General features: G+C 42.9%; 1 non-coding gene and 1 pseudogene across 1 annotated transcript; both read left to right on the top strand.

Annotated features, from left to right (window-relative positions):
- The first annotated feature begins 13,777 nt into the window (after window positions 1-13,777).
- Window positions 13,778-13,844, top strand: LOC119624031 (small nucleolar RNA SNORD42). Its single transcript, XR_005240120.1, has one exon. It is a non-coding gene; the product is annotated as a small nucleolar RNA SNORD42 (small nucleolar RNA).
- Window positions 13,845-13,900: 56 nt separating this feature from the next.
- Window positions 13,901-15,344, top strand: LOC103235886 (immunoglobulin-binding protein 1-like; annotated as a pseudogene).
- The last annotated feature ends 11,716 nt before the right edge of the window (window positions 15,345-27,060 follow it).

The following is a 27,060-nucleotide window of genomic DNA, read 5'->3' as shown; positions in this document are numbered from 1 at the left end:
ATGGCACATGCCTGTAGTCCCAGCTACTCAAGAGGCTGAGGCAGGATTGCTTAAGACCGAAGTTAGAGGCTGCAATGAGCAATGTCCATGCCACTTCCCTGCAGCCTGCCAGGACCACAGAGTGAGACTATCCGCACCCCCGCACCCCCAAAAAAGGGTTTTATTTCAGTAAGAATAGGGAGCTTTGTGTATTCTCATCCTTCTCTCTCCAGCTCCATGGTAGCCTTGAAAACCAACATCTCTGCAACGACGGTGAGTACAAAAACCAGATGCTTAGGAACCACTGGGACACAATAGATTTAGAGCACCCCACAAACACCAATTCCTACAGAATTGCAGCTATTTGACCTACCTGGTTATTCACTGAAACAAGCTCTATACTCAAATTTGTCCTTATCTCACCTGACTCAGAGCTCACTCTATGCAAAAAGCCATAGCCCTAGATTGAGTCTCAAAAACATTCGATGGCAGTTGTTTAACATCACACCCATCTGAGATGGCAATATGAGTTAGGACTAATTAGAGACTAACAAATAAAAAAAAAGAAAGAAAAACTGGGGAATAAATTATCCATTGAGGGCTTTAAAAATCTCCAACACATTCTTGGGACTCTAGAAGGCCATACTCATGGCCAGAGCTGTACACATGCCCAGGAAACAGCTGAGAACGGGCTAATCTCTCACTGCTGCTTGACCCTGAGGGTCTACACAAGCAGGAAGGGAAAGCTAAGGCAGAGTTGTTACCAGCCTGCTGGAGCATCAAAGTCATACTACCCCAGTACACTCAGAGAGCCCCTCAGCAAAGGCTTGGAGTCTTACTGCTTCAAAGCATTTAAGGAAAACACATTAAGTGAAATTGACAGAGTTGAAAAACAACAGTTGTAAACAATGAAACTTCATTTTCAATAATGGGTAGAACAACCAGGCAGAAAATCAACAAGGAAACAGAAGACTCAGAACAACAGACTAAACACTAAAACAACCAGACCTAATAGACATCTATAGAACACGTCTCCCAACAATAGCAGAACACATATTCTTTTCAGATGGACATGGAATATTCTCCAGCATAAGCTGTATGCTACATTATTTTTTTTAAAAAAGCCTGAATTTAGAAAGATTGAAGTCATACAGAGTATTTTCTGTGACCCTAATGAAATCAAATAAGGACTTAACTAACATAAGGAAATTTGAGAAATTCACAAGTATGTGGAAATTAAACAACAAACTCCAAAATAGCCAGTAAGTCAAAGAAGAAATACAGGAGAAAGTGAGAAGTAATTTGAGATGGATAAAAACTAAAACAGCTCCAGGCGCGGTGGCTCTCGCCTGTAATCCCAGCACTTTGGGAGGCCCAGGTGAGCGGATCACAAGGTCAGGAGATTGAAACCATCCTGGCTAACACAGTGAAATCCCATCTCTACTAAAAATACAAAAAACAAACAAAAAAAAATTAGCCGGGTGTTGTGGCAGGCGCCTGTAGTCCCAGCTACTCGGGAGGCTGAGGCAGGAGAATCACTTGAACCCAGGAGGCGGAGCTTGCAGTGAGCCAAGGATCATGCCACTGCACCCCAACCTGGGCAGCAGAGGAAGACTCCATCTCAAAAAAAAAACAAAAACAAAAACAAAAGTAAAACAGCATATGAAACTATGGGATCCAGCTAAGTTAGTTCATGGAGGAAAATATATAGGTGTAAATTCCTATATTTAATTAATTAATTTATTTATTTGAAACAGAGTCTCGCTCTGTTGCCCAGGCTGGAATGCAGTGGTGCAATCTTGGCTCACTGCAACCTTCGCCTCCCAGGTTAAAGTGATTCTCCTGCCTCAGCCTCCCAAGTAGCTGAGATTACAGGTATGTGCCACCATGTGAGCTTATTTTTGGTATTTTTTGTAGAGACTGGGTTTTGCCATGTTGCCCAGGCTGGTCTCAAACTCCTGGCCTCAAGCTATCCACCCACCTCGGCCGCCCACAGTGCTGGGATTACAGGTGTGAACCACTGTGCCCGGCCTGACATCTTGCTTTTTAAATAATATTAGGACTGGGCACAGTGGCTCACACCTGTAATCCCAGCACTTCGGGAGGCCAAGGCGGGTGGATCGCTTGAGGCCAGGAGTTTGAGACCAGCCTGGGTGGCATGGCGAAATCTGGTCTTTACAAAAAATACCAATAATTAGCAGGGCCTTGGTGGCTTGTGCCTATAGTCCCAGTTATTCAGGAGGCTCAGGTGGGAGGACCACTTTACCCTGGCAAGCAGAGGTTGCAGTGAGCTGAGATGGCACCACTGCACTCCAGCCTGGGCAACAGAGTGAGACCTTGTCTCAAAAAAATAATAATAACAAAATAATATAAAAAGTAAGATGTCAAATCAATAACTAATTTTCCACTTTAAGAAACTAGGAAAAGAAGAACAAATCAAAGCCAACAGGAGAAATGAACTAATAAGGATTAAAGTCACAATTAATGATATAGAGGATATAAAAACAATAGAGAAAATCAACAAAACCAAAAGTTGGTTTTTGAAAATCAACAAAATTGACAAACCAGTAGTTATATTGGCCAATAACAAAAGAGAGAAGACTTAAATAACTAAAATCAGGAATAAGAGAGGAGACATCAAGACAGACCTTACAGAAATAAAAAGGAATATAAGAAAATACAATGAACAATTGTATATCAACAAATTAGATAACCCAAATGAAATGGGTAAACTCCTAGAAAGCAAAAACTACTGAAATTAACTCAAGAAGACATAGAAAATCTAAAGAACTCCAGTCTGGGTGATAGAGCAAGACCCTGTCTCAAAAAAATAAAGTAAAATAAAAACTAAAACAAAAAGAAAATCTGAATGGATATATAACAAGTAATGAGATTGAATTAATAATTTTTTTAAAAAAAAACTTTCCATGAAGAAAAGCCCAGGACTAGATGCTTCCGAGGTGAATTTTACCAAAATGTTTAAAGAAGAATTAACACCAGTTCTTACAAATTCTTCCAAAAAACAAGAGGGAACTCTTTGCAATTCATTCTGTGAGGCTAGTATTACTCTGATATTAAAGAATGACATAGACATAACAAGAAAACTGCAGACCAATATTTCTTATGAATATGTACACAAAAATTATCAAAACAAACCCCAAGCCTGGGAATGCGGCTTATGCCTATAATCCTAGCACTTTGGGAGGCTGAGGTGGGCAGATTGCTTGAGGTCAGGAGTTCGAGACCAGCCTGGCCAACATGATGAAATCCCCGTCTCTACTAAATATACAAAAATTAGCCAGGCACATTGGCACATGCCTGTAATCCCTGCTACTCAGGAGGCTGAGACACGAGAATTGCTCAAACCCGGGAGGTGGAGGTTGCAGTGAGCCAAAATCACGCCACTGCACTCCAGCCTAGTGACAGAGTAAGGCTCTGTCTCAACAAAAACAAAAGCAAAAAACCCTAAAACTTAGGAAACTGAATCCAGCAACGTATAAAAAAGGACTATACACGATGACCAGATGGGATTTATCCCAGGAATGCAAAGTTTGTTTAACATCTGAAAATCAATATACCATACCGTATTAATATAAAGAAAAACCACATGCTAACCTTAACAGATACAGAAAAAGCACTTGACAAAGTGCTTCCATGATAAAAACAAATACACACAACAAACTAGAAATAGAAGGTGTTATCAAGTGAATTGTGTTCCCCCTTCAAATTCATATGTTGGAACCCTAACCTCCAATGTGGTTGTATTTGGAAACAGGGCCTTTATGGAGGTAATGAAGGTTAAATGAGGCCGGGCACAGTGGCTCACACCTGTAATTTCAGCAGTTTGGAAGGCTGAGGTGGGCAGATCTCTTGAGGTCGGAGTTCGAGACCGGCCTGGCCAACATGGTGAAACGTCGTCTCTACTAAAAATACAAAAATTATCCAGGCATAGTGGCGCACACCTGTAATCCCAGCTACTCGTGAGGCTGAGGCAGGAGAATCGCTTGAACCCAGGACATGGAGGTTGCAGTGAGCCGAGATCGCGCCACTGAACTCCAGCCTGGGTGACAGAGCGAGACACCGTCTTAAAATAAAAGAAATAAAGGTTAAATGAGGTCACATGGGTGGGGCCCTAATCTGAGGGGACTACTTTCATTATAAGAAAAGGAAGAGACATCAGATCTCCCCCACTTCACCAACACAAATGCAGAGAAAAGGCCATGGGAGGACACAGTGAGAATGCAGCCATCTACAAGCCAGGAAAAGAGGTATCAACAGAACCCAATCCTGCTGGCACCTTGATCTTGGGATTTTAGTCTCCAGAACTATGAGAAACAAATGTATGTTGTTTCGACTACCCAATTTGTGGTATTTTCTTATGGTAGCCTGAGCAGACTAATTCCACAACCCGATAAAGACTATCTAAAAAAAAACCCCACAACTGGCTGGGTGCAATGGCTCCTGCCTGTAATCTCAGCACTTTGGGAGGCCAAAGTAGGAGGATTGGTTGATCCCAGGAGTTTAATACCAGCCTGGGCAACATAGGGAGACCTCATCTCTAATAAAAAATAAAAATAAAAATAAAAATTGCAGGGCAAGGTGGCCACAAACCTGTAGTCCCAGCTATTTTGGAGGCTGAGATGGGAGGATCACTTCAGCCCAGGAGGTCGAGGCTGTAGTGAGCCGTGATCATGGCACTGCACTCCAGCCAGAGCGACAGAGCAAGATCCTGTCTCGAGAAAAAAAAAAAAAAAGAAAAGAAAAGAAAACAAAGAACAAAAGAAAGAAAAGAAAAAGGAGCAACAGTAAAGCTGATTTTTTACTTTTTTGACCTCTGAATAGAAACTGTGAAAAACAGTTAACAGTGGAATGATGTGCTGAATGTGTTGAGAGTAACTACAGCTGAGAATTGCCAGTCAAAATTATTTTAAGATTGGAGGTGACTCCAGGTGCAATGGCTCATGCCTGTAATTCCAGCACTTTGGAAAGCTAAGAGGGAAGGATCGCTTGAGCTCAGGAGTTCGAGAGCAGCCTGGGGAACATAGCAAGATCCCGTTTTAACAAAACATTAAAAGATTAGCTGAGTGTAGTGCGTGCCTATGGTCCCAGCTACTCAGGAGGCTGACGTGGGAGGATCACTTGAGCCCAGGAGGTCAAGGCTGCAGTAAGCTATGATGGTGCCACTCCACTCCAGCATAGGAGACAGAGTGAGACCTTGTCTCTAAAAAAAAAAAAAAAAAAAAAAAAGATTTGGGGTGATAAAAGACATCTGATAATCTTCTGCAAGAAAAAAATTAACACGTAATCACCAGAAAGCTGTCACCAATGGAAATTCTAAAGCTAATACTAATTGTAGAAGATAAGTGATCCCACATAGAAACCTCTGGGATATGTAAAGGAATGAAAGGGAAAGAATGTGGTATAAATGTGGGAAAATGTAAATGACATCGACTACTGTAAAAAACTAAATGTTTGGCTAGGCGTGGTGGCTCAAGCTTGTAATCCCAGCACTTGGGAAGCCGAGGCGGGCTGATCACAAGGTCAGGAGATCCAGACCATCCTGGCTAACACGTATTTTTAGTAGAGGCGGGGTTTCACCATGTTGGCCAGGATGGTCTGGATCTCCTGACCTCATGATCCACCCGCCTAGGCCTCCCAAAGAGCTGGGATTACAGATGTGAGCCACTGTGCCTGGCCTAGTTTTCTTTCTTTACATTTTAATATGACTGAACTAATTAGTAGTTCCCAAAACGCAAAAAAAAAATTGGATTATTTGCCTTATAAGTTTGACAGTGAAGCAGGGTATTTTGACTGTCAATTTGACCATTCAGAATATTTAATATACCACGATTTATTATTTGTATTCGTCACAGTGCGGACAGTTACTACTTTATACAGAAGCTTAATAAGTATGTAGGAAAATTAGATTAGTAATGTATTAGAGCATCTAGTACAAAGGTTGAAGCCTGAATGATGAAAAAGGAATTACTCATTATTTCTCATGGATTTTCTAAGAAAAAGTACAAATTATCAGCCGGGCATGCAGTGGCTCATGCCTGTAATCCTAGCACTTTGGGAGGCCCAGGCAGGCGGATTGCCTGAGCTTAGGGTTTGGAGACCAGCCTGGACAACACGGTAAAAGCCCGTCTCTACTAAAATACAAAAAATTAGCCCGGTGTAATGGCGGGCACCTGTAGTCCCAGCTACTCTGGAGGCTGAGGCAGGAGAATTGCTTGAACCTGAGAGGCAGAAGTTGCAGTGAGCAGAGATCACGCCACTGCACTCCAGCCTGGGCAACAGAGTGAGACTCAGTCTTTTGTCAAATTTAAAATGAATATTACTGTTAGTAATGACATCAAATAAAAATGATTTTACCTAAAACTGCACATGGTAAAATTGGTGATATATATATTTTTTATTTTAAAAATAACATCTCTTTTTAAAATTTTTATTTATTTATTTTCTTTTCTTGTTAATGTTCTCTCATGAACATCTTTTCTCTCTCACTGCAGCCTGAACCTCCTGGCTCAAGTGATCCTTCTGCCTTGGCCTCCCAAAGTGCTGGGATTATAGGCGTGAGCCACCTCACCCGGCCATAAATGTTCTTTTTATTTCTCTGAAATTTTTAATCAGAATCAGTTTTTTGGTTTTTTTTTTTTTTTTTTTTTTGTAATTTAGCTATTTATTTTATTTTATTTTGAGATGGAGTTTCACAGTTTTGCCCAGGCTGGAATGCACTGGCACGTTCTCGGCTCACTGCAACCTCTGCCTCCCAGGTTCAAGCGATTCTCTTGCCTCAGCCTCCCAAGTAGCTGGGAATACAGGCGCCCGCCACCATGCCCAGTTAATGTTTTTGTATTTTTAGTAGAGACGGGGTTTCACCATGTTTGGCCAGGCTGGTCTCGAACTCCTGACTTCAGGTGATCCACCGGCCTCAGCCTCCCAAAGTACTGGGATTATAGGCATGAGCCACCGTGCCTGGCCCTATCTATTTTTTTTAACAGGCTCTCTTGCTCTGTTTCTCAGGCTGCAGTGTAGTGGTACATTCACTACTCATCGCAGCTGCAAACTCCTGGGCTCAAGCAACCATTCTGCCTCAGCCTCTGCCCGCCTCAGTGTGTGGTGTGTGTGCCTGTAGTCTCAGCTACTCCGGAGACTAAGGCTGGCGGATAGCTTCAGCCCAGGAGGTCGAGGCTGCAGTGAGCCAGGATCACATCACTGCACTCCAGCCTGGGCAACAAAGCAATACCTTGTCTCAAAAAAGAAATTTTAGGCCGGGCTCGGTGGCTCATGCCTGTAATCCCAGCACTTTGAGAGACCGAGGCGGGCTGATCACGAGGTCAGGAGATCGAGACCATCCTGGCTAACACGGTGAAACCCCATCTCTACTAAAAATACAAAAAATTAGCAGGGAGTGGTAGCGGGTGCCTGTAGTCCCAGCTACTCAGGAGGCTGAGGCAGGAGAGTGGCATGAACCCAGGAGGCGGAGCTTGCAGTGAAGGGAGATCCTGCCAGTGCACTCCAGCTTGGGCGACAGAGGGAGACTCAGTCTCAAAAAAATAAATAAATAAAAATAAATAAAATAAAATAAAATAATACTCTGAGGTACAATATAAGTTTCTTTTTTAAACCTAAAACTATTCTGATCCACTTTAAGCCAGCAAAAAGAGTCTCTAGAGGGAGTCTGATAGCAAGACAGAGTCTCAAGTAGGGTAAGATCATTACAAATGACATCCTATCACCTTTGCCATATTCTGTTGGTTGGAAACAAGTAACAAGTGCTGCCTGCACTCAAGGCAGGGGACTACACAAATGCATGAATATTAGAAGTGGGGATAACGGGACACCACCTTTCAGTATGTCCACCATAGCTGGAAAGAAAGAAATGATAATACTCCAAGAAGAAAGCATGATAAATTGAAGGTACAAAATAAGATGACCAGAATATGCCCAAATGTAACAGTTATCACAGTGCCAATGAATTAAATTCACCTAAAAAATACACAAGAAAAAATAAACAGAAGACGTGGATGTGCTGTTTCTAGGAGACATACCCAAAAGAAAATGATACAAGAAGACAAAATATTGGCATTAGAAAACATACAGAACTGCAATACTAACAATATTTGGTAACAGAGAAAACTGCATTCAGGGTAAAAAGCTGTAACAGAGATAATGTGTGATATTTCATATTAATAAAAGTCTAAAATACCTGGCAGATATCATAGTTTTGAATCTTTATGAACCAAACAATATGCCAACACTTTTAGTAATCAAGGAAAATTGAACAAATTCTGAATCATAATGGGAGATTTTAACACACATCTCTCACAAAATCAACACATCAAATAAATAAAAATAAGGCTATTTAAGATTTAAGTAATGTAATGAGCAAGTTTGATTTAAAGGCATAGATACAGGCCAGGCACAGTGGCTCATACCTGTAATCCTAGCACTCTGGGAGGCCAAGGCAGGTGGAATCACCTAAGGTCAAGAGTTTGAGACCCGCCTGGCCAACATGATGAAACCCTGTCTGTACTGAAAAAAATACACAAATCAGCTGGGTATGGTGGCACATGCCTGTAATCCCAGCTACTAGGGAGACTGAGACAGGAGAATCACTTGAACTTGGGAGGCGGAGGTTGCAGTGAGCCGAGATCTTGCCACTGAACTTCAGCCTGGGTAACAAAGCAAGACTCTGTCTCAAAGGGAAAAAAAAGGAAATAGATATAAAAAACTGATTATGCTTTAAGACACAAAGAAAATTACAACACATTTAAAAAGACAGAAATCAGGCCATTTCACTATTTGCAATGCAGTAAAATTAGAAATTAAAAGAAAATAACAACCATTGAGAGGATCTATCCATGTTAGACTGGGTGTGGTGGTTGACGCCTATAATCCCAGCACTCTGGGAGGCTAATATGGGCGGACTGCTTGAGCACAGGAGCTTGAGACCAGCCTGGACAATGTAGTGAAACCCCATCTCTGCATAAAGAAAGAATATATATATTTTTTTATTTTTATTTATTTATTTATATATTTTTGAGACGGGGTCTCACTCTGTCGCCCAGGCCGGAGTGCAGTGGCCGGATCTCAGCTCACTGCAAGCTCCGCCTCCCGGGCTCACGCCATTCTCCAGCCTCAGCCTCCGGAGTAGCTGGGACTACAGGCGCCCGCCGCCTCACCCGGCTTGTTTTTTGTATTTTTTAGTAGAGACGGGGTTTCACCGGGTTAGCCAGGATGGTCTCGATCTCCTGAACTCGTGATCCGCCCGTCTCGGCCTCCCAAAGTGCTGGGATTACAGGCTTGAGCCACCGCGCCCGGCTGTCTCTGGTTCTTAAAGATTATCCTTAGACTCTTGCTCCCCTCATGCAAGCTGCAATCATTTCTGCCCCTATTTGTTAGGATCCTGAACACCAATGAGTCAACGGTCTCCTCCTCCAGACTTTTCTCTACATTTCAAGACTCAGGGTAGCACATTTTGGGGGACAGGAACAGTGCTAAATATATTTGCCTGTTAACATATTTAATTCTCACAATAACCCTGATGAGAGAAATCCAGTTTAGAGTGTGTAGAGTAACTAGCTCCATGAACATCTGTTAATGAAAACCTCAGCAGGGACAAATAATTTGCCCATGTCTTGTCCTGTTAGAGACAAAATTCAAACCTGGCTGGCTAGAAAGCCTGTGCCCTTTTCTATACATCAACCTGCATGCCAGTATTGTGTTCAAAGGTATTTTCCCTAGCTTGGATTCCTGTGGAAAAGTTTAGCAAGAGCATCTACATACCAGTCCATATCCCTTAACTATGTTAGACTAGTAAGAGTTGATCTGTAAAATCTCAATGCTTATTCATTTTCTTTTTCTTTTTTTCTTTCTGTCCTGAATGGTATTAGAGAGAACACTATCTCACCATTTCTGCAGGCTATTTTATTTTATTTTTTTGAGACAGTCTCACTCTGTCACCCAGGCTGGAGGGCAATGGCGTGATCTCGGCTCACTGCAACCTCTGCCTCCCAGGTCCAAGCGGTTCTCCTGTGTCAGCCTCCTGAGTAACTGGGACTACAGGCACCTGCCACCACGTCCAGCTAATTGTGTATTTTTAGTAGAGACAGGGTTTCACCATGTTGGCCAGGCTGGTCTCGAACTCCTAACCTCAAGTGATCCACCCACCTCAGCCTCCCAAAGTGCTGGCATTACAGGAGTGAGCCACGGTGCCTGGCCCATTTCTTCAGACTTTAAAACCAAGAAAATAAATTAACTGGGACTGAGAAAATAAAAATATGCCCTGCTATGCATGAATCTGGGAGGACACATACAAATAAAGTTAGCTGCAAAGTTAAAGAGAAATAATCTTTCCCTCAAGGACATGCTGCAGCTGTAAAGCATCAAAACACCCCCTTCCTGGAGTGCCTACTGTTTTCTCTCTGACTAAGAAGCTTGGTTCCCTGAAATGATAGACTAGAAACCAGTTTGAAATTATGTCAGAAAGAATGAAATATGCCACCCTTACTTGGAACATCTAAGGCACAAAGAAGCAACTTTAATTTCCAATCCAGGTGCAAAGCTTCAGAGGACTTTCTGAAAATAACATTCCACCTTAACTTTCTAGTACCCAAAGAAATGGGAACCATGGCCAGGCATGGTGGCTCACCCCTGTAATCCTAGCACTTTGAGGGGCCAGGGCAGGCAGATCACCTGAGGTCAGGAGTTCAAGACCAACCTGGCCAACGTGGCAAAACCTTGTCTCTACTAAAAATACCAAAATTAGCTGGGTGTGGTGGCGGGTGCCTGTGGTCCCAGCTACTCAGGAGGCTGAGGCAGGAGGATCGCTTGAGCCCAGGAGGCAGAGGCTGCAGTGAGCCAAGACTGTGCCACTGCACTCCAGCCTGGGTGACAGAGTGAGACTCTGTCTCAAAAAAAAAAAAAAAAAAAAAAAAAAGAAAGAAAGAAAAAGAAAAGAAAAAAAAATAAATAAAAGAAATAGGAACCTGTTCTCCTTTGCAGTCCAGATCTGATGTTGTCCCACTTTACATACAACCCTATTTTGCTTTGATCCTATCTTTATTTAATTTTCACCTAAATGTCTCTCTTCCCCAAATCCTATCTTTTTTTTTTTTTTTTTTTTGAGACAAAGTCTCGCTCTTGTTACCAGGTTGGAGTGCAGTGGCGTGATCTGGGCTCACTGCAGCCTCCACCTCCCGGATTCAAGTGATTCTCCTGCCTCAGCCTCCCCAGTAGCTGGGACTCCAGGCATGCGCCACCATACCCTGCTAATTATTGTATTTTTAGTAGAGACGGGGTTTCACCGTGTTGACCAGGATAGTGTCAATCTGTTGACCTCATGATCCGCCTGCCTTGGCCTCCCAAAGTGCTGGGATTACAGGTGTGAGCCACTATGCCCGGCCCCTATCTTTTTTTTTTTTTTTTTTTTTTTTTTTTGACGCAGGTTCTCACTGTAGCCCAGGCTGGAGTGCAGTGGTGCAATCACAGTTCACTGCAGCCTCCACCTCCTGGGCTCAAGTGATCCTCCCGTCTCAGTCTCCTGAGTAGCTGGGACCACAGGCATATGCCAGCTTGCCAGACTAATATTTTTGTATTTTCTGTAGAGACAGGGTTTCACCACGTTGCCTAGACTGGTCTCAAACTCCTGGGCTCAAGTGATCAGACCTCCTTGGCCTCCCAAAGTGCTGGGATTATAGGCTTGGGCCACCGCGCCCAGCCCCCTATCTTATCTTTTCTTTTGTTTGGTGACATATCTCATAGTTTCTCTGACGTGCAGCCTCTCTTGTTGCAGCAAGTCAGTAAACTGTACTTCTTTCAACTACAGGTTTGTCCCTGATGGTCTGAGGCTGATTGGGGTGGAACAATATCATGGAGGTATGGCCAAGATCCTTGCTGCCATGAACCAGAACCCTTGGTAATAATATGCACATCTGAGACTTCTTGAGTCTCCCCTGCCTTAGGCCTCTCTGTCCTTGATTACATGGGTTTTGCATTGAATCTGGACTTTTATTATCTCTTTGGCCCTTTAGAGTCATGCTGATTTCTTGAGTCAGCAGGCAGAGCAATTTATCCTTGGGGTTAGGGCCCAAATTCATGAGTTTTTCTTTTATATTTTGTATTTCAAAAAGAGAGAGACAGTGTATTTAAAAACAGTTTCTTTTTATATTACTTATAAAAGTAATATTTTTATTTTTGACCACAAGCCAGCCTCTTGTGGTTTGCCTCCAAGATACTTACACTACTTCCTGGCATAACTTCACAGAGGACAGTGAATTGTAGAGGCTACTCTGGAGAACTTTGGCTCAAATAGGATTGTTCATTTTAGACATGTCTTAGAATGAAAAAGGAAAAAAAAAAACCCAAGTCTCATGAGGAGACTGTCTTCTCTATTCTTTTTCTTTTTTATTAATTTTTTTCTCTTTTTTTAAATGTTTTTCCTTTTTGTCTTATCTTTCTAAAAGAGAGATCATTTAGTTTAATGAAAGACTCCCTCCCTCCCGAAACATCCTTCATTTCCATTCGTAGGGGTTTAATAAATATTGGCTGCTTTATTCTATGAGTTGGCAAAATTGTGAAGGGCCCAAGTTACTGTTTCAACCAACCAGGTGTGAAACTCGTGTGTGTGCATGTGTATCCTGAAATGGGTTTTTCTTTTTTTTTTTTTTTTCTTTTTTCTTTTTTTTTTTTTTTTTTTTGAGACGGAGTCTTGCTCTGTAGTCCAGGCTGGAGTGCAGTGGCCGGATCTCAGCTCACTGCAAGCTCCGCCTCCCGGGTTCACGCCATTCTCCTGCCTCAGCCTCCCGAGTAGCTGGGACTACAGGCACCCGCCACCTCGCCCGGCTAGTTTTTTGTAATATTTAGTAGAGACGGGGTTTCACCGTGTTAGCCAGGATGGTCTCGATCTCCTGACCTCGTGATCCACCCGTCTCCGCCTCCCAAAAGTGCTGGGATTACAGGCTTGAGCCACCGCGCCCGGCCGGGTTTTTCTATATCTAAACTTTTTCCCTCTCCTTAGAGCAGAAAGATTATTAGCTTTTCTCCAATAATTGTATATGTATCTATAGCTGGCTCCTGCTTTTTCTTCTCTTTTCTTTCTTTTTTTTAAAGAGACAGAGTCACACTAGGCTGGAGTGCAGTGGCTATCCACGGGTGTGATTATAGTACACTACAGCCGGGAACCCCTGGCCTTAAGCGATCCTTCTGCCTCAGCCTCCTGAGTAGCTGGGACTATAGGTGCATGCCACTGTGCCTGGATTCTTTTCACTTTCTTTTCCTGTTTTCTCCCTCCTATCCTCCCTCAAGAAATTTTAAAGATGAATTGACTAAAAAAAAAAAAAATCATTTTGTTGTCATGTGTGCACTCTAGAAAATCTAGTCCACATAAATAATAAAACATTTCTAAACAGAAAAAGTTAAAAATGGTATTTTGTTATGTAAAAATGCTAACACTGTATTTTAATTTTCATAATACTAAAGTTAAATTTCTAATGCTTTAAACTTTCTAAATTTTTATATTGGGCTTCAGAGTCAAATAACTTATTATTTCCAAAAATTGTGTAAGATTGAAAATATAATATGATGCTTAATTAAATAAAAATGTAATTAATTACAGACGTCTTTTAAAAGGTTTTGATTACGTGAAATTCCTATAATACTATAAAATGTGTTAATTAAAATTTTAATTTCCAAGTTTTTAAAATCTTAAGAACTTATGCAACAAATTAATTGATATGTGATCTTTGGATACTTGAACAATTTTAAGTGAAAAAATGATATAAAACTCTGGTCATAGCATATGATGGAAAAATCTTAATCTTCTGAGACTTGTGATGTCTTCAAAGGAACCACTGATGCATGTGTGGAAATTTTATAATATAAAGAAAAAGAAAGGTAAAAAAAAGCCCTCCCTAAGATGGCTGCTGACGACTAACTACTGCTCCCGCTGCCCCCCAGGCTGTTGGAAACCGGCAAACAGCTTCTGGACCAAGTAGAAGTAGCGACTGAACCCACCGGTTCCCGGATAGTCCAGGAGAAGGTGTTCAAGGGCCTGGACCTCCTTGATAAGGCTGCCGAAATGTTACCGCCGCTCGAGTTGTTCAGTCGAAATGAAGATTTGGAAGAGATTGCTTCCACCGACCTGAAGTGCCTGTTGGTGCCAGCGTTTCAAGGAGCCCTCACCGTGAAACAAGTCAACCCCAGCAAGCGTCTAGATCATTTGCAGCGGGCTCGAGAACACTTTATAAACTACTTAACTCAGTGTCATTGCTATCATGTGGCAGAGTTTGAGCTGACCAAAGCCAAGAGCAACTCAGCCGCAAATCACAGTGCTAATTCCTCCATGGCTTATCCTAGCCTCGTTGCTATGGCATCTCAAAGACAGAGTAAAGAAGAGAGATACAAGCAGAAGAAGGGGTCGGAGCATAGGTTGTCTGAAGTGAAATCTGCTGTGGAAAGTGGTCAAGCAGATGATGAGCGTGTTTGTGAATATTATCTTCTTTACCTTCAGAGGTGGATTGATATCATCTTAGAAGAGATTAAGAGCATTGACCAGGAAATTAAGATCCTGAGAGAAAGAGACTCTTCAAGAGGTATCAACTTTTTTTTTTTTTTTTTTTTTTTGAGACGGAGTTTTGCTCTTGTTGCCCAGGCTGGAGTGCAATGGCATGATTTCGGCTCATGGCAACCTCCGCCTCCTGGGTTCAAGCGAGTCTCCTGCCTCAGACTCCCTAGTAGCTGGGATTATAGGCATGTGCCACCACACCCGGCTAATTTTGTATTTTTAGTAGAGATGGGGTTTCTCCGTACTGGTCAGGCTGGTCTCGAACTCCTGACCTCAGGTGATCCTCCTGGCTTGGCCTCCCAAAGTGCTGGGATTACAGGCATGAGCCACCATACCGGGCCCAAGAGGCATCAACTTCTAACTCATCTCACCAGGAGAAGCCTCCAGTGAAACCCTTCATTCTCCCTCAGAATACCGCCCAAGTCAAAGTGTTTGGAGCAGGTTATCCAAGTCTGGCAACTATGACAGTGCTCACTGGTGTGAGCAACATTGGATGTATGGAGAATTACCAGATCAGGGAATAGCCAAGGCAACACCAGAGAAATTCAGAAAAGCAGCTCAGCAACAGGAACATCAAGAAGAAAAGGAGAAAGAGCATGATGAACAAACACTCTACAGAGCTCGGGAGTGGGATGACTGGAAGGACACCCATCCTTGGGGCTACGGCAACCACCAGAACATGGGCTGCAGGGTGCACACCTCCCGGACCAAGGAAAGCCAGGCAGTCCTTTCCCGGACCAAGGAAAGCCAGCTGGGCTCACGCTTCAGCTGTGTACAACGAAGGCAAAGATGCTAAATCTTGCTTTGCATTCAATAAAGTGTCAAGTGATTAAAAAAAAACCAAAAAAACCTCTGGTCACTAAATACAGATTTTATCTATTCTTATTCTTATAACCTTATAAAATGACTATACAAAGGATGTGCAAATGTGCTTTTCAGAACAGGGGATCTGATAAAAAACAAAATAAGCAAACAAGCAAAAATAAACTGTGCAAATGCTTTGGATGATATCATATATGGGTTTGTTTTGCCAGCTTAACATTTAGGAAGAGAGTCTAAAATGTGTACCAAAAAAATTAGGTAGATATTTCTTGGTTTCCTGTCTTCTAGACTTGCCTGCAAAAAACAGAAGTTAGTTGCTTTGGTTAAAGGTGATAATTAATAAAAAAATAAAGACTATACTCATAATAATTACAGAGAAATATGAATATGTATGCAAGATAATTTAGTTTATTAAATCAATTTTGATATATTTACATTATAATTTCAAGTATAAATACATTTATTTAATATACTGATTGAATTAATTTTATCTTAAAGTTAAAAGCTTTAATTTTGTAACTTATTTACATAGCCTTTAATTATATATGTCTAAACACACACATATAAATGTATATTAAGATTAATTGAAGAATCATCTATAAATGGTTAAAAAAAATTTAAGGTGAAATCAATGTTAGATTTATTAAAAACAGATAAATTCTTGACTAACAATTGTTACATGGATGATATTCTAAAATAAAAAAGAGTAAAATTGGAATTTGGGTTTTCTTTTTGGAAAATGACCAAGATAGTCTGTGACCAGATAACAGCTATTCTTTCTAAACACCAAATATTCTATTAATTCTCTAGACTTCTTGGCATACTCTGGAATAATTTTGACCAAAAATTCCTCACTTTTCAGTTAAGTTGCTAGTAATAACTGTTCCCTACTGATGTGGTTTTAAAATATGTATAATAACTTTAGCTATCTTTTGGAGTTTTTGTTCGTTTTGTTAGGGTCTCGCTCTGTCACCCAGGCTGGAATGCAGTGGTGCAGTCTCCACTCACTGCAGCCTTGACCTCCCAGGTTCAAGCCATCCTCCCACCTCAGCCTCTCCAGTAGCTGGAGCTACAGGCATGTGCCGCCATGTGCAGATAATTTTTTTTTTTTTTAAATTTGAGACAGACTCCTTTGTTGACCAGGCTGGAGTGCAGTGGTGCAATTTAGGTTCACAGCAGCCTCCACCTCCTGGGTTCAAGTGATTCTCCTGCCTTGGCCTCCCGAGTAGCTGGGATTACACCACCAGGCGTACAACCATGCCTGGCTAAGTTTTGTATTTTTAGTAGAGTCGGGGTTTCACCATGTTGGCAGGCTGGTCTCCAGCTACTGACCTCAAGTGACCAGCCCGCCTCGGCCTCCCAAAGTGCTGGGAATACAGGTATTAGTCACCGCACCCAGAGGTCTTGGGTTTTAAAAATTATAATTTCTGTTCATACCTTATATCTTCTGACAATTCTTCACTCTGCCTTTATTTTAGGCCCTAAATTCAGAATAATAAAAATGTTAAGATGTCTTTTATCCTTGAAATATCTTTAGGCTTCCTGAAATGACCGTTAGGTATCACAAATATTTGCTCCTTCACTTTCTATGCAGGAAGAATAATTGAAATAATTGTTTGGCCTGGAGAGGTGGTTCACGCCTGTAATCCCAGCACTTTGGGAGGCCGAGGTGGGCAGATGACTTGAGGCCAGGAGTTCGAGGTCAACCTGGGCAACACAGTGAAACCCGTCTCTGCAAAAAATACTGAATACAAAAAATTAGCTGGGTGTGGCGGTGCATGCCTGTGGTCCCAGGTACTTGGGAGGCTGAAGTTGGCAAATTGCTTGAGCCCGGGAGGCAGAGGTTGCAGTGAGCAGAGATCGTGGCACTGCACTCCAGCCTGGGTGACCCCAACTCAAAAAAACAAAAAGAAAGAAAGAAAGAATTAAGTGTGGGCGTTTTTCAAACTTAAACAATGGTGAGGACTATTTTTTAACAGCAAATATTTTTAAAAAACAGGAAAAAGAGAGGGAAAAAACCCCGTATTTTATGAATTTTCTATAATGTGACATTTTTATTTTAAAAATAAGTAACTTAAAAATAGATATTACTCAGCCCAGCGCGGTGGCTCACGCCTATAATCCCAGCACTTTGGGAGGCCGAGGCAGGCGGATCACGAGGTCAGGAGATCAAGACCATCCTGGCTGACCCGATGAAACCCTGTCTCTACTAAAAAAATACAAAAAAATTAGCCAGGCGTGGTGGCGGGCGCCTGTAGTCCCAGCTACTCAGGAGGCTGAGGCAGGAGAATGGCGTGAACCCGGGAGACGGAGCTTTCAGTGAGTTGAGATCGTGCCACTGCACTCCAGTCTTGGGGACAGAGCGAGACTCCGTCTCCAAAAAAAAAAAAAAAAAAAGATATTACTTAGAACATAGAAATTTACTTAAAAATATTACTTAAATTCTAAAGTTAAAGAGCATATCAATCATATACATATTTAATATTTAATGTATTTTAGTTTGTCTAAATCTGTCTTGGTAAGCCAACAGCTGGAAGACATGCACTAAGAAAATGGGAAGCTGTTGGCAGAAATAATTTACGGATATGTAGAGAAATAGCTGGGATTAAAAAAACGGACTGTGGGAATCTGGAGTCATAAAGAGACTGTTGTAGAAGGGGGATGTTAGAAAGAACAAAAAACAGGGAATTTAATTTTTTTCACAGGAAAATGAAACAGAAAAAACTGCTTTGGATACAGCACAGAGCCAGTGAAGGATATACAATAGTACTTCTGAAACAAAAGGGAAGAAAAGAATGCCCAGAAGTCTGTATATAGGAGAACCTACCCAGCAGTTCTGCTGTGAATACCTAGAGGCAAGGCTAGGTCTTTCTTCATCAAATGAAAAGCCTGGAGAATGCTGGGCTGGTAATGTCAGCAGATCCATTTACCTACTCAGAACTCATGTTTCCACTTTCCTTTTGAGTTCACAAGCGTGATCTGCTAAGATGGCTAAAGTCTCTGAGGACTTTTTTTTTTTTTTTTTTTTTCTGAGACAGTCTTGCTCTGTTGCCCAGGCTGGAGTGCAGTGGCGTGATCTCAGCTCACTACAACCTCTGCTTCCCTGGTTCAAGTGATTCTCCCACCTCAGCCTCCCAAGTAGCTGGGATTACATGTGTCTGCCACCATGCCCAGCTAATTTTTTTTTTTTCTTTTTTGAGATGGAGTCTAGCTCTGTTAACCTCCACCTCCCAGGTACAAGCGATTCTCCTGCCTCAGCCTCCCGAGTAGCTGGGATTACAGGTGCCCGCCACCACGCTCAGCTAATTCTTGTATTTTTAGTAGAGACAGGATTTTACTGTGTTGGTCAGGCTGGTCTCAAACTCCTGACTTTGTGATCCGCCCACCTCGGCCTCCCAAAGTGCTGGGATTACAAGTGTGAGCCACCGCGCCCAGCCTAATTTTTATTTTTAGTAGGGACAGGGTTTCGCCATGTTGGCTAGGCTGGTCTTGAACTCCTGAGCTCAAGCGATCTGCCTGCCTGGGCCTCCCAAAGTGCTGGGATTACAGATGTAAGCTACCACGCTCGGCCTCTGGGGATTTCTTAATTTACTGTATTTTGTTCTAAAGGAGGACCTTTGATGTTAGCCAGTAGTACAGTATATTGTATAGAAAAAAGGATAGAGGCATGCATAACAACTATTAGCACAAATATATATGTGCATTTTTCTCTTCTAGCACTGATGTTACTCCTGTCAATTAGCAGTTGTGACACACATTGCTTAAAATCAACAGCTGATTCAATAATTGGAAATATAAACTTTATGAATAAAAATTATATAATAAATTGAAGATTTCTATAAGTTCACCCAAAAAGTATAAAACCTCAGCTAATTACATTCTCCTTTGGGATTTTATTCTTGCTTTTTGCTTACAAATATTTTTGAATTTATATTCGTAAAGGCAAAAAAAAAAAAAAAAAAGGGCACTTATACTAAAATGAGCAACTTCTTTTTCTTTATTTTTTATTTTTTGGGGGGGTTGGGGGACAGTGTCTCGCCCTGTTGCCCAGGCTGGAGTGCAGTGGCACAATCTCAGCTCACTGCAACCTCTGTCTTGCGGGTTCAAGCAATTCTCTTGCCTCAGCCTCCCGAGTAGCTGGGATCACAGGCATATGACATCACGCCCCGCTAATTTTTGTATTTTCTGATAGAGATAGGGTTTTGTCATGTTGGCCAGGCTAGTCTCGAACTCCTGACGTCAGGTAATCTGCCTGCCTTGGGCTCCCAAAGTGCTGGGATTACAGGCATGAACCACTGCGCCCGGCCTATTTATTTATGTATTTATGTATTTATTTATTTATTTATAGACGGAGTCTCGCTCTGTTGCCAGGCTGGAGTGCAGTGGCGCGATCTTGGCTCACTGCAACCTCTGCCTCCCAGGTTCAAGCGATTCTCCTCCCTCAGCCTCCTGAGTAGCTGGGACTACAGGCACGCATCACCACACTCAGCTAATTTTGTTTGTTTGTTTGCTTGCTTGTTTTTTGTATTTTTAGTAGAGGCAGGGTTTCACCATGTTGGCCAGGATGGTCTCAATCTCTTGACCTCGTGATCCACCCACCTCGGCCTCCCAAAGTGCTGGGATTACAGGCGTGAGTCACCGTGCCCGGCCACATTCTTTATTTTTAACAGATTTTTTGAGCTATAATTCACATTTTGTGCAATTAATTTATTCAAAGAGTACAATTCTACGGTTTTTAATGTATTGACAAAGCTATGTACCCATTACTGCAATCAATTTCCGAACATTTGTATCGCCCCAAAAAGAAATTATTTACCTATTAGCAATTGCTCCTTATTTCCCTCTGGTCTCCTAGCCCTAGGCAACCACTACTGTCTGTTCTGTCTTTATAGATTTGCTTCTGGGCATTTCATATACATGGAATCATACAATATGTGGCCTTGTGTTACTGGCTTTTTCACTTAGCGTGATGTTCTCAGCTTCATCCATGTTGGAGCACTTATCAGTACTTTATTCCTTTTTATCACTGAATAATAGTCTATCCTGTGGTGTGAAAAAAAAAGCATTAACACAGCAAGCTGGAGACTGTTATCCTTAGAAAAGCCTGCTTACGGCTGGGCGCAGTGGCTCACGCCTGTAATCCTAGCACTTTGGGAGGCCAAGGTGGGCGGATCATGAGGTCAGGAGATCGAGACCATCCTGGCTAACACGGTGAAACCCCGTCTCTACCAAAAATACAAAAAATTAGCCCGGAGTGGTAGCAGGCGCCTGTAGTCCCAGCTACTCGGGAGGCTGAGACAGGAGAATGGCGTGAACCCGGGAGGCGGAGCTTGCAGTGAGCCAAGATCGCGCCACTGCACTCTAGCCTGGGCGGCAGAGCGAGACTCCGTCTCAAAATAAATAAATAAGTAAATTAAATAAATAAATAAATAAAGAAGTAGAAAAGCCTGCTTACCAGATTGGCCCTTGACTGGTGTCTGGGACCTTGAATTTGGAGAGATTCCCACCCAGCATTCCCTAAATGATATGAATGGTTTACTCTGCCTTAACTATTCGTATGAACTCTGTGGTTTGTGCTCTCCACCTGTTTTCCTCCTGGAGTCTGCAATCTTGGTACATGCTAGGCACAGGGTGCCTACATGATCAGCTACCAGTAAAAACCTTAGGCACTGAGTCACTAATGAGTTTCCCTGGCAGATACCATTTCACACCTTATTACAATTCATTGCTGGGGAATTTAATCTCATCCTGTGTGAATCCACTGGGAGAGGACTCTTGGAAGCCTATGCCTGGCTTCTTCTTGACTTTGCCCTTAGTTGATTTTGCTTTGTATCCTTTTGCTGTAATAAATCTTAACCATGAGTATGACTACATCCTGTAGGTCCTCTCATCAAATATAGGGGTGAGCTTGGAGGCCTCCGAGACGTATGAATATAGCTTATTTTACTTACCCATTCATTAGCTGATGGACATGTGGATTATTTCCACTTCTTGGCTATTATGAATAATGCTACTATGAATATTCATGCACAGGTTTTTGTGTAGACTTTCATTTTTCTTGGTTATTGTTGTATAATAGAGAATTTGGCCTCGTCCCTGGTTCCTGGGGAGAGACTCTAAATCTTTGTAATTTCTGAAGTAATAGGAATATCTTTGTTTTTCATGAGGCTCTTAGATCACACCTGAGTTTCTACTAATGAGGTGACTCATGCTGGGCACCTTAGAAAACTTCAGGATGGAGACCGATCATGTGATTAGAGTTGGGGCTTTGAGGCAAGTGATATCATCCAGTGTCCTGGGAGAGGAAAGAGTGGGGAGGGAAGCTAGAGTCTGAGTCCATTCCTGTGGCGGTTGATTCAATTAATCGTGCCTACTTCATGGAACCCCAATAATGAATACTGAACCTCAGTGGAGCTTCCTGGTTTGTGAACACGTCAGTGTGTCAAGAAGGTGACATACCCAGAGACAGCACAGCAGCTCTGTGTTTGGGACCCTCCCAGACCTCTCCCCATGTGTCTCTTCATTTGGCTGGTTCTGATATGTGTCCTTTATAATAAAATCATAATCACAAATATAGAACTTTCCTGAGTTCTGTGTCATTCTAGTGAATTATCAGACCTTAAGGGGAGGTGGGAACTTCCAAATATAGCCATAGGTTAGAAGTGTAGGTGGTCAGAAATGTAGGCTACAGTGAACCATCACTGCGCTACTACACTCCAACTGAGGCTATGGAGTGAGACTCTGTCTCTTAAAGAGAGAGAGAGAGGAGAGAGAAAGGGGGGGGGAGGGGGGAGGGGGGGGAGGGGGGAGGGAGGGAGGGAGGGGGGGAGAGAGAGAGAGAGAGAGAGAGAACAGAGAAAGCTGACCAGAAGATCTTGGTGGCAGAATTCAGGAATGGTGGTAACACTCTAAACTTTATGTGCCTATTTTCAGAGTGAAAGTGGTTGGGGGTGGAGTGTAGAGGACTCTCTTTTGTTACTCTGTATATTTCTATGTGTCTGGATTTTTAGAATTAAATTGTATTCATATAGTACTTGTGTGTTTTAAAATTATTTTAGGTCTGGTGTGGTGGCTGACACCTACAATCCCAACACTTTGGGAGGCCAAGGTGGGAAGATTGCTTGAGCCTAGGAATTCAAGACCAACTTGGGCCACAGAGTGGGACTCTGCTTCTACAAAAATTATCCTGGCATGGTGGTGCACACCTGTAGCCCCAGCTACTCAGGAGGCTGAGGTGGGAGAGTTACCTGAACCTGGGAAGTTGAGGCTGCAGTAAAACGTGATTAAGCCACTGCACTCCAGCCTGGACAATAGGAGTGGCCCTGTCTCAAAAATAAAATAAAATACATAAAATACTTTTAAAGTAAAAATGAGAATACATAAACTGGGTATGGTCCTCTTAGCTACTCGGGACCTAAAGCAGGAGGACCCCTTCAGCCCAAGAGTTCAAGACAAGCCTGGGCAACATAGCAAGCTTCTGTCTCAAAAAAATATATGTATAGTACAAAATAAAATAACACAGTGGTAGACAGTAGAAGGAGACTGACTTAAACCCAGGAAGAAGAGATGGGCTATACTATGTGCTGGGCCATTCGTGCTGTTTGTAACACGCAAGAGGCCACAATGAACTGTTTGTGAACTGAATGATGTAGTGATGTTGGCAACGTCCTGAGGAAGAGTGCGGAGGCAGGCTTGGTCTCTGCTGTGGCCCACAGGGAGGTATGCTATCTTCCTGAGCCTCCAGCTGGAAAGTGATTCGTGGTCTACAGCAGCGATCCCCAACCTTTTTGGCACCAGGGACAGTAACACCCGAAGTGTGTTGCTTATGTCCAGTCTACTCCGTAATCTCGTTCTGGTTGCTGTCACTGCAGAAAACTCTGCTTCACAAAGATAGAATGATGGAAATGGAAGCAGGCTTTCCAGTACTTTTGTGGCAATCTCAGGATATTCCACCTTGACTTTAATCCAGAACATACGGAGATCTGAAGTTGACTCCAACATACTGTTTTTTTTCCTGCTTGTTTTTGAGACGGAATCTTGCTTCATCACTTCACTAGTGTAAACTCAGGCGTGATCTGAGAGTCTCATGAAAAACAGGCCGGGCGCGGTGGCTCACGCCTATAATCCCAGCACTTTGGGAGGCCGAGGTGGGTGGATCACAAGGTCAGGAGATCAAGACCACGGTGAAACCCCATCTCTAAAAATACAAAAAATTAGCCGGGCGCGGTGGCGGCGCCTGTAGTCCCAGCTACTCGGGAGGCTGAGGCAGGAGAATGGCGTGAACCCGGGAGGCAGAGCTTGCAGTGAGCCGAGATCGCGCCACTGCACTCCAGCCTGGGCCACAGAGCAAGACTCCCTCTCAAAAAAAAAAAAAAAAAAAAAAAAAAAGAAAAAGAAAAACAAAGATACTCCTATTACTTCGGAAATTACCAGGATTTAGAGTCTCCCCCCAGGAACCAGGGACGAGGCCAAATTCTCTATTATACATGGATGCTCTGCGTCCAACTCCTCGCAGAGCTCTTGCTCCTCAGAGAGCAAGAAAAATGAAAGTCTACACAAAAACCTGTACATGAATGTTCATAGTAGCATTATTCATAATAGCCAAGAAGTGGAAATCGCCCAGGCTGGCATACCGTGGTGCCATTTCAGCTCATTGCAATCTCTGCCTCCTAGGTTCAAGCGATTCTCCTGCCTCAGCCTCCTGAATAGCTGGGCCTACAGGCACGCAAGCACACACCCAGCTAATTTTTGTATTTTTAGTAGAGATAGGATTTCACCATGTTGGCCAGGCTGGTCTCGAACTCCTGACCTCAGGTGATCTGCCCGCCTCAGCCTCTGAAAGTGCTGGGATTACAGGTGTGAGCCACCGCACCTGGCCTCAAACTCTTTTGAAAGCTGAGAGAGGTGATCATGCACCAGCTGGGAGAAAGAAGGCCCTGGCTCAGTCTCTTTCAAAATCTCTGCTAATGTTTGAAACACGTCAGAAATCCCAATGTTCACTCATCAGCCCCGTAATTCCAGTTTGGTTTTGAATGCAGCCACCTTATCTGCTGACTCGAACAAAGTTGTTGTTTTCCCCTGAAGTGACAGATTGAGTTTCTTGAACAGGTTGATATGTTACACAAGTAAACAAGTTTTGTGACCCATTCTCTGTCACTGAAATGTGCTGCCACTGGTGACCATTTTTCTAAAAGAAATCTCTGGAGCAGCTCTTGTAACCCAAAAACTCTGGCCAGTGACCTGCCTTTAGAAAGCCATCTCACCTCTGTGTATGAGAGAAGACGTGTGTGCTCTGCATCCATCTCCTCGCAGAGCTGCATGAACAGATGAGTTAAGGGCATGTACTTTAATGTGGTTGATAATTTTAATCACATCCTGCAAAACGCTGTTAAGTTCAGGTGACATTTTTTGGCTAGCCAGCATTTCTCTATGGATGACACAGTGTGTAGACTCATATTCAGATGTGACCTCATGGCTGGGGATGGTGGCTAATGCCTGTAATCCCAGCACTTTAGGAGGCCAAGGCTGGCGGATCACCTGAGGTTGGGAGTTTGAGACCAGCCTGACCAACGTGGAGAAACCCCGTCTCTACTAAAAATACGAAATTCGCAGGGCATGGTGGTACATGCTTGCAATCCCAGCTACTCAGGAGGCTAAGGCAGGAGAATCGCTTGAATCCAGGAGGCAGACGTTGCAGTGAGCCAAAGTCATGCCATTGCACTCCAGCTTGGGCAACAAGAGTGGAGTGAAATCTATCTCAAAAAAAAAAAAAAAAAAAAAAAAAAAAGTGATTTCTTTCACCCAAGTAGTGAAACCAGAAAGCTGTCCAGTCAGGGCAGTCACTCAGTCCATGCATATACCAACACAAGATGACCAGTTCAGTTCTCCTGATGTGTAATTATTCAAAGACTCGAATAGTTCTGCAGCTGTGGTGTTGGTTGGCAACAAAAGTGCATGTAACATATCCTCATGCATATCCTCCTGAAAAAATATCACACAAAAACCAAGCATTGTTGCCTTGTTGTCAACATCAGTAGACTCATCAACCTGGATGGCGTACCATGGTGACTCATTAATCCTGACAATCGTGCCTCCATATCCTCTGCTATTTCATCAATTTGTCTAGTGCCACCTTTTGAACTGCAGCCTCTCCTAAAAGCTCATGGCAAATGTCCTTAGCAGCAGGCAGGATCAACTCTTCACCAATAGTAAAGGGCTTCTTAGCTTTAGCAATGTGGTTAGCCACTAAGAATGATGCTCTCAGTGCAGACACATTTGACGAAGCGGTGGCCTTCAATAATTGTTTTTGTTCTTTGTGTTCACTTTTCTTTCTTTCTTTTTTTTTTTGGTTTTTTCTTTTTTTTGAGATGGAGTCTTGCTCTGTTGCCCAGGCTGGAGTGCAGTGGTGCAATCTCAGCTCATGCAACCTCCACCTCCTGGGTTCAGGCAATTCTCCCTGCCTCAGCCTCCTGAGAAGCTGGGAATACAGGCGCCCACGACCACACCTAGTTAATATTTGCATTTTTTAGTCGAGACAGGGTTTCGCCATGTTGGCCAGGCTGGTCTTGAACTCCTGACCTCAGGTGGTTCACCTGCCTCAGTCTCCCAAAGTGCTGGGATTACAGGTGTGAGCCACCGCACCAGGCCTGTTATTGTTCTTTTGAAAAAATTCCAAAGGCAGTGGCTCATGCCTGTAATCCCAGCACTTTGGGAAGCCAAGGTGGGTGGATCACTTGAGGTCAGGAGTTCGAGACCAGCCTGGCCAACATGGTGAAACCCCATCTCTCCTAAAAATACAAAAATTAGCCGGGCATGGTGGTGCACACCTGTAATCCCAGCTACTTGGGAGGCTGAGGCAGGAGAATCGCTTGAACACAGGAGGCAGAGGTTACAGTGAGCTGAGATCATGCCAGTGCACTCCAGCCTGAGTGAGAGAGGGAGACTCCATCTTGAAAAAAAAATTTTTTTTTAATCCAAAGACTTGTCTTTTAGTGCAGGGTGCTTCGTCTCCATGTGGCAAAGAAGTTTTGAAAGTTTCATGGCTTTGTTGGATAGCTGGTCGCTACATATTATACAAGGCAGGCCTGGAGAATGTGAATCACCTGTTGCAATGAACCCATAATTTAAGTAAGACTCTTGGCATTTTCTTTGAAATGCACCTTTCTTTTTGTTGGCAGTCTTAGAGTCTTCTGCTATCTCATTATTGGGTCTTTCCCCCTTTTTAAAGGAACTCTTGGCTGGGCGTGGTGGCTCATGCCTGTAATCCCAGCACTTTGGGAGGCCCAGGCGGGTGGATCACAAGGTCAGGAGTTTGAGACCAGTCTGACCAACATGGTGAAACCCCATCTCTATTAAAAATACAAAAATTAGCCAGGTGTGGTGGCGCATGCCCGTAATCCCAGCTACTCAGGAGGCTGAGGCATGAGAATCCCTTCTTGCAGTGAGCCGATATGGCGCCACTGCACTCCAGCCTGGGTGACACAGCAAGACTCCATCTCAAAAAATAAAAATACAAAATACAAAATAAATAAAAATAAAAGAAGCTCTCCAGTGACATTTGCTTTTTCTCATTTTGGCTAGGGCTAGCTTGTGGACTTACCAAAACTGTGACTGAGACAAGTGCATAGTGATGGAAAGAGGCAAAGACAGAAGTGGTATATCAAATAACGGGCAGGCCACATATGGACTAA

This window comes from Chlorocebus sabaeus, chromosome 7 (genome assembly GCF_047675955.1).
Source record: "Chlorocebus sabaeus isolate Y175 chromosome 7, mChlSab1.0.hap1, whole genome shotgun sequence".
NCBI lineage: Eukaryota > Metazoa > Chordata > Mammalia > Primates > Cercopithecidae > Chlorocebus > Chlorocebus sabaeus.
Note: the sequence above shows the minus strand (reverse complement) of the source record. Positions and strands in the feature narration are given on the sequence as shown.